General features: G+C 48.6%; 1 long non-coding RNA gene across 1 annotated transcript; it reads right to left on the bottom strand.

The window, feature by feature from the left end:
- Positions 1–944: 944 nt before the first annotated feature.
- On the bottom strand, positions 945–6,197 carry LOC125082710 (uncharacterized). The gene is made up of 3 exons (XR_007122050.1): positions 6,005–6,197; positions 1,323–1,498; positions 945–1,186 (listed from the first exon to the last, which is right to left on the bottom strand). It is a non-coding gene; the product is annotated as an uncharacterized LOC125082710 (long non-coding RNA).
- Between the last annotated feature and the right edge of the window lie 1,233 nt (positions 6,198–7,430).

The following is a 7,430-nucleotide window of genomic DNA, read 5'->3' on the forward strand; positions in this document are numbered from 1 at the left end:
CCCAGCTTTTGCAGAACACGTTCCATTCACACGCCTTTCGGCCCCTACACAGGGGATAGACCCGCATTTCCAGGTGACAGGTGAGAGAGCCGGGACTCAGCCAGCAGTCTGGCAGCACCAGGATCTCTCGATTCCTGAGTAGCCCCCATCCCAACACTAAGGAAGTGTCCCAACTTCCTTATGATGCTTGTTTCATATCTAGGCTACTTGCCAAAGAAGCCCAAAGGCTTCTCCATCCAGGGGTCCTGCGCTCAGTAGGACAGTTGCGCTGATCAATCCTGACCCCAGCTCACACCCTCGAGGTGTTCCTTAAGCTCCTCTGGACACCCAGACACTTGATTACATATGTATGTGTGTGTGTGTGTGTGTGTGTGTGTGTGTGTATATATATATATATATATATATATATATATATATATATAAAATGACACAGGGGACCTTTCAAAATGTCTAAGATGAGCTGACCCAGGATCCCATTTGTGCATCTGCAGACACCATTTTGTTAGATGCCTGCATGACCGGGGACTTACAAATCAAGGACAGAGCCTGAGTACGGAGGGTGAGGAGGGGTTTCCTGTTGGTGGTCTCATCACTATCTCTTTTGAGAAGTCTTAATCCCCTAATCATTTTTATTAATCTCATAACAATCTTTCCAACATCGGTTACATCCTTCTTATCTTGGTTAAGCATTTTGGTGAACTCGGGGCTTCTTGTCACTTAAGGATTTTTTTTTTCCTGCTGCTTAAAGCATCTGCTCTTACATATTCGATCTCTCTCTCTCTCTCCCTCGCCTTCTCTCTCCTCTTTCTCTCTCTGCCTCCCTCTACCCCTCCCTCTCTCTCACTCTTCCCCCCCACCCCCACTCCCTCTCTCTTTCTCTCTTTCTCCTTCTCCCACCCCCCCCGCCCCTCCCCCGATTCCTTCTTCCCTCCCTCCGGCTATGCTGTTAGAATCCAAAAACCCTTGAATTTCAGAGCAAGGAGGAACCTGCAAAGGAAATCACCAGCCGGCAGACACAGTGTGTGAGAGGCACAGCCACAGCCAGGGAACTGGAACCCAGGCAGCCAGACTTCAGGGCATGAGTCTTTCACTACAGGGCTCTCTCCATGATGCCAGGTTATCACTGTGTCCTCGGATCCCTCCAGCGGCAGTGGGCTGGTGCACAAATGCGGGCAAAGTAGGTCCCCTAACAAATGACATAAAATATTGAAGGCTTTAGATGGGGCCATTATCCCTCTCTTGGGCTGGGAGCTTTGAACCCCCAGATGGCGTTCTTCCAGCTCAGCACCGGAGCCCGTGACAGTGACCCCTGTGCCACTGACCTTCAGCAGTGGCTGTGATGGTACCAGCCTGATGTCCAGCAGCTCCTGCCAGCCCCAGCCACACTCCCAACTCACAGCAGCGGCTGCAGCCATCCCATCCCTCGTTAGGTGTCACCTCCTTCATCTTTCAGCTGGAAAGAGGTGTCTACAAATAGCCATCAGCTCCAGAGGGCTTTCTGGAAATGAAATACAATGTGGGAAGCCAAGATGAAAAGCTCATAAAAGGAAGCCGCTGGCTCAGGCCAGGCTTTGAATGGAGGGATGTCCAGATGTCCGTCTCCCTATCCCCTCATGCTGCCCCGGCAGCAACTGGAGGTCGCAGACCCTCAGTAGCAAGGCTACCAAGGAGGGATCACGTGCCCAATCTTCTGGAAGCTGAGAAATGTCCTCTGTCCTCCAAGCCCCCTGGATGATAAGAGAGGTTTGCAATCGGAGGGGATGGCTCTCACACTATTCCAGGATCCACAGAGACGCAGACTTGGGATCCTGAAGCGCGCTCTTTCCCAGTCTCTCCTGACTCCGTGTGCCTCTCCCTACCCGATGGGATCACCTCTGTTCTCTTCTGCCCCCCTCCTGCCCTCATCGTCTGCCTGACAAGTAGCTGGTGAGAGCGGAGATGGAAAAGCAAGCACAGAACTTAGAAAATAAAAATACCCTGGTCGGCTTTATTAATCCCCTGAAATACACTCTCCAGCTACTGCCAAGCTGAAAGAGCCCATGTTTTCCCCCCAGAACATTGTTAAAAAAAAAAAAAAAAAAGTAGAAATGTTTACAAGGATGACTGGGGAAAAGTGCAGTAGATCTTCCTGGTAATGTACAAGGTGATGCAGTAATTGCTATGGAAACTAGTCATTATAATTCAATAAAATGAGAGGGGAGAAAAAGTTAAGTTCATTGTGTTACCTATGACTCTATAGTCACGTTCTTTACATACATTAGCATAAAATCAAGTCCCACTTTTATTCTCCGGGTTTTCGCCCGCTCTGCCTTCACAAAAGAACGTGTAGGGTTCAGCACGGATGAAGCCCTAAAGAGGAGAAGCAAATTCACTTTGCAAGAAATCTCCTTTTTCTCCCCCCTCCCCCGAGTAAAATAGTTAATGTTTTTGCATAATGTGCGCGCCTGCTCCAGATGAGACGGCGGCTCCTGCATGAGGAGTTTTGCCCAGCGTGTTGGAGGAATCACCTTCTTTCTCCACCAGCCCTGAGGTGGTGGAAAGGGACATCTTCTTTCAGGAGAGATGCAACTTGCCAGATAAATAGACATCCAGTCACACGATCTACTGGGCATGTGACATCTGAGCATCTTGGGGAGACAATCCGAGGGAGCAGGTTCTTGTGAGGCTTTTGCGGCGGGTACACCACCCCGCATGTATATCCCTGCCCAATTCCCACTTGGTGCATCCTAACCCACTTGGAAAGTCAATCTGAAGGCAAAGCAATTGCAATCCCAGGCGTGGTGGGGGCACCCCCAACATAAGTTAGGAAGCACTTACTGTTCAGATCTACCTATTTCTGGCAAAGGGAGATAAAGGACTACTTTCAAGCATGCTGGGGACTGCTGAGTATGAAGATAAAGATCATTAGCCCTCTTTACCAAGAGCTTGCAAACCTCTACATTACTGAGAGCCCAGAGACAGAGGACCAGAGTTAGAAGGACATGGTCTCCCGTCGAGGGGGTTCATCTCTCTGAGCCTCTGCAATTGTACAAGCCATTAAACTATTGTCTCTCAGCTCCAAACCTGCCCTTCTATTCTCTGTCTTCCTGGGCCCAGGGCTGGGATTCTGTGCCCTGCTTTTCTGCGGGGGGCCACGGGGGTCTGTGCTGACCTCTGACCATAGGGAGCACTAGCAGGAAACTTGAAACAGGCTATAGGAGAAGGGATGTGCTCCTGTCCCCGTTCACAGGCAGTTTTGTCAGCATCCCCACCTCAGCAGAAATTCCCCAGCCCAGTGGTGACAGGTGGGTCCTGTCCAAGTCTTCCTACCAGTGATCGCCAGCCCCTTCCCTCTTCTGAAGTCGGTGCCCAAGCTCTGTCCAGTTCCTCCCCGGAACTCTGGAGCACCAGCACAATTCAGGTCCATCCTCCAAGTCTGCTCTTCCTTCTTTCCCAACCTCTCAGCTTGCTCTTTCAGCCCAAGAAGGATAGAGTACCAGGTAGAGTTTCCGTTTCTTACTTTGGGTCTCACCCTTTCTAATCTGCCTCCCCTTGGTAGTTAGAATAATCTTTCCGATAACCACATCAGGATACTGCTGGGAAGGGGTGAATTCCTAGCCTTTAGGCTGACAAAGCCCCTCTCCTACCCATAGCAGACATCCTCTGGCAATCATATTTCTCCCGGAATCCTCAGGAACCTTCTTAGCACCACTCTTCAGGACAGTACTATTCATGGCTCAGAACTGGCAAGTAAAATGGAGTCTGTTTTCCAAACCCGTCCTGCAATGTGACTTCCATCTCTGAGATATGACCCATAAAATCTATTTGCTAATTTTTTCTCCTGTTTTTTGAGTGTTTTTTACATGTCAGGCATTTTACTATCTTGCCATGTAGTATCTTCAAAGAGAAAGCCACCCAGTTCGGGCCATCTCCCACTGGGGTCACTTTATATTTGTTTTTGTCCCCAAAAGCCCGCTTTACCTGCTCAGATTCACTCTAACACTTAGAGGAATCCTTTAACTGAGACTCAGTGAAGTCACCACAAAAAGTTCTTTGAGAATGATTGAATCCTCTCTGGAAAGAGAACTCCGCCGATATCCAGCATAATTACACACCACAAACTCCAAGGGGCACCAAGTAAAATTCTACTATTGAATTGCTAATTATGTCCACGTTTAGGCACTGTTGGAAATCCTTCTCTGGTTGTGGCTAAGAGTCACAGGCTCTCTTCAGGGGTCATCTGGAGTCATTTCCCTAAGTTCTGCATGCAGCAATGTCTGAAGACAGTTTTGATTATCAAAAATTAGGCATGAAGTGTTATTAGCATCTCTGGTTGGAGACCAGGGATCCAAGAGTATTTCTGAATACCCCACAGTGTAGAGGATGGTCCTCAACAAGAGTTATCCGACCTCAAATGCCAGTAGTGTCAAGGGCAAGAACTTCTATTTTTGACTCGTGTCTCCCGTGCGGGCCGTGGTGACCTGGTGTCAGAATCCCTCTTCTCGCTTGCAAAGAAGCATCCCTATTACAAAGAGGACAGTATTGGCACCAAAGAGTGAGATCTTTGCAATGACATTGCCGATAAAATTTGCTCCCTCTAATGCATTGTGCAAAATGCCCTCCTAGGACCCCAAAGTGGCTCCTTTCAGTCTCCCTTTGACCCTGTGACCTTCTCTGTCCACAGCCTGGCACTCTATCCCTAGCCAGCTGCTTCTGTGGCCCATCCATGCCAGGTCTAAAGGCATCAGGAAGAGTCACCTCCAAGTTCAGATGAAACTGAAAATGTATGTCCCATTGGCCTGACTCTTGGATACCACGACATCCCCAGGGCTGCGCTAATGAGCTTCCCCCTTCCAGCTGAAACAGCTCAAATCCTTCCATGTCCCAAATCATTCCAGCTACATTCCCCATCCTGAGGTCAAACCGCCTTGAATCTAATCAGACTTTACATCCTCCGCGGGTTTTCACTCATGAAATACAACTCCATGAAGAGATGTGCACAGGCTTCCTTCCTTGGCTCCGCTAAATTTGCTCAGCAGATACACAATCCCAGTTTGTCTCTTAACTCTGGGACTTTGTATATTGGCTTGGTTCAAAGTCGGGGATACGGACTTCCACATCCCCATTTTGGTGGCATGGATTTCTTTAGAAAAATGAAGGAATGATCACATTGGATTAAATGGTCGAGGGAAAATCCCAACCCTGTTGCCCCTCACCTGGTAGCAGGGCTGTGGCCAGACCACGCCTTTTGTCTCTAGCATTCAGTTAACTGTCATCCAGCTTCTCTGTGACTTGATAGAGCTGAGAAGTGTGGGACTGTGGAATCATGAGCAGCTGGGACCAGAGAGCCACCATATCCTAGCACACCTCCTTCATCGTACTGCATTTTCCAAGCAGCAAGTACACTCGAGTCATGAGGTTTTTAGGACCAGAGCATCTTTGCAATAAAGAGTTTGAATTTTGGAGGCGCAGAGTACTAGAATCAGTTTGGGGTGGAGTGGGGTGGGCGGAGGGATCTTAGAATAATAAACTGTTTAGATCATAAAATCTCAGAATTTCATAACTTGTAGCTTTGTTTGCAAATTTCATATCCCACAACCAAAGCTTCTCACAATTACTAAAACTGAGGAACTTTGAAGCTAGAAACTTAAGGGAACCTCAGAGCTCTGTGCTCTTTTCCAGGGTTTAAGCCACCTCTGAATTTCTTTGTCCCACCCCTTCCACCAGGAAAATTAATTGTTTCTTCTACATATGGTGCCACCCACAGAGGGGACATTGCCTTGCTGCCTCCACAGCAAGGAGGGGGCTTTCTGCCTGCAGAGCAGATCCTTGCCACACCAGGGAAGGGAACAAACACAGAGAGTCCCCAGGAATTAGGCAGATAATGTAGGTGAGGCATGGGTAAATCCAATATAATAATGAAAAATTGGACTCTGAGCATTCATGTCAGGAAAAGAATAAGGAGTGGTGGGGACTGTGGCAGATGGAGGATCTTTGCCGTGTAGATACAGGAGCCTATCATTACCAGAACATGTCCGACATGCTGGAAATCTGTTTCCATGTAGAAATCTTGAGATTCTTTTTTCTATTTTGGCAACTGATCCCAATTTCAAATGCAGTGCAGGCTAACACTTTGGGGCAACACCCATCAAAAATGATCAGGAAGCCACTTTCGGCCCGCAGGCCCCTGGTGTGCACTTCCTATAGGAGGAGGCATCAAAGGAAGCAGACACAGTCCCTCACAGTGATTTAGGACAAGGATTCTGGAACCTGGATGATGCTGTTCAGACTGTGGCTCTCCAATTTCCTGGCTCTGCCAGCTTGGCCTCTGGGCTGGATTTCCCCATCTGTAAAATGGGAAGCTTATAAAAGTACCTATTTCATGAGGTCATTGTGAGGTCTAAATGAATGAGAATAGGCAAAGTCTTTGGGAAGCATGCATTAGTTAGCATCGACAAAGAATTTAGGTAAAGCACACCTGGTACAGGTAGGGAATAGGTAAACATTAGCCATTCATTTTACTGTTTGGCAGATCTTCATTTTTTTTTTTTTTAAACTTAGGCTCTCCCCAGCAGTCTTGCTGGGAGAGAAAAGGCAGGCAGAGGGGCCAGAATTAGTATCACTATTTTGCAGATGAAAGAACTTAAGACATAGAAGGGTTTTCCACTTGCCCAAGGCCACACAGCAAACACATGGCAGGATTTGGCTCGGGACCCAGCTCTCTGACTCTGTCTCCCTCTCTTCCCAGACTCTGTCTGCTGTCAGAGCCCACAGCCTGACCTGGTCACAGACGCCACCCCCTCCCAGCCAGCCAACCAGCCAGCCAGTCAGCCAGGCATCCAGAACTCTGCCATATTGCCAGCTGTCCCGCACCGCGCTCCAGACGCAAAATGACAATGAGAATCGTTTTTGTTTTTTTTTTGTTTTTTGTTTTTTGTTTTTCCTAAAGAGAGAGAGAGAGAGAAAGGAGCAGAGAGTGGGAGAAGAACTGTTCTCATCACGAATTTCTCTCTGGCCTTCTTCCCAGATTCGAAGTTTCTGGCACAGCCAGCAAGATTCAGGGCAGGAGAGAAAGACAGGGGTCCTGGGCAGCAGTGGGGTTGCTAAGGGTCCAGAAAGGGCTGGCCCGATTTCTCAGTCAGACCAGCCCCCAGGACTAGCTGCATAATTGTGGGACCATACAAAAGGAAACGCAAAATCTCCCTGGCGCGAAAATTATTCAGCATTTCGAGAGAGTGCCAGTAGAGCATCCAACCCCAACGCGGGGCCCTCTAGGCACCGACTTTGTGTGGCTGCAGAGGTCACATGTCCGTGAAGCCAGCCCTGGACACTCCCTCTTGTCTAAGGGGCCCCCCAGTGTTTCACAACAGGGGTGCAAAGAGGGTTAACAGATGCCCTCCCCTCTCCCCATGTCCTGGTGAGATAAAACCACCACTGGGAGACCCAGGACA

This window comes from Lutra lutra, chromosome 12 (genome assembly GCF_902655055.1).
Source record: "Lutra lutra chromosome 12, mLutLut1.2, whole genome shotgun sequence".
Lineage (NCBI taxonomy): Eukaryota > Metazoa > Chordata > Mammalia > Carnivora > Mustelidae > Lutra > Lutra lutra.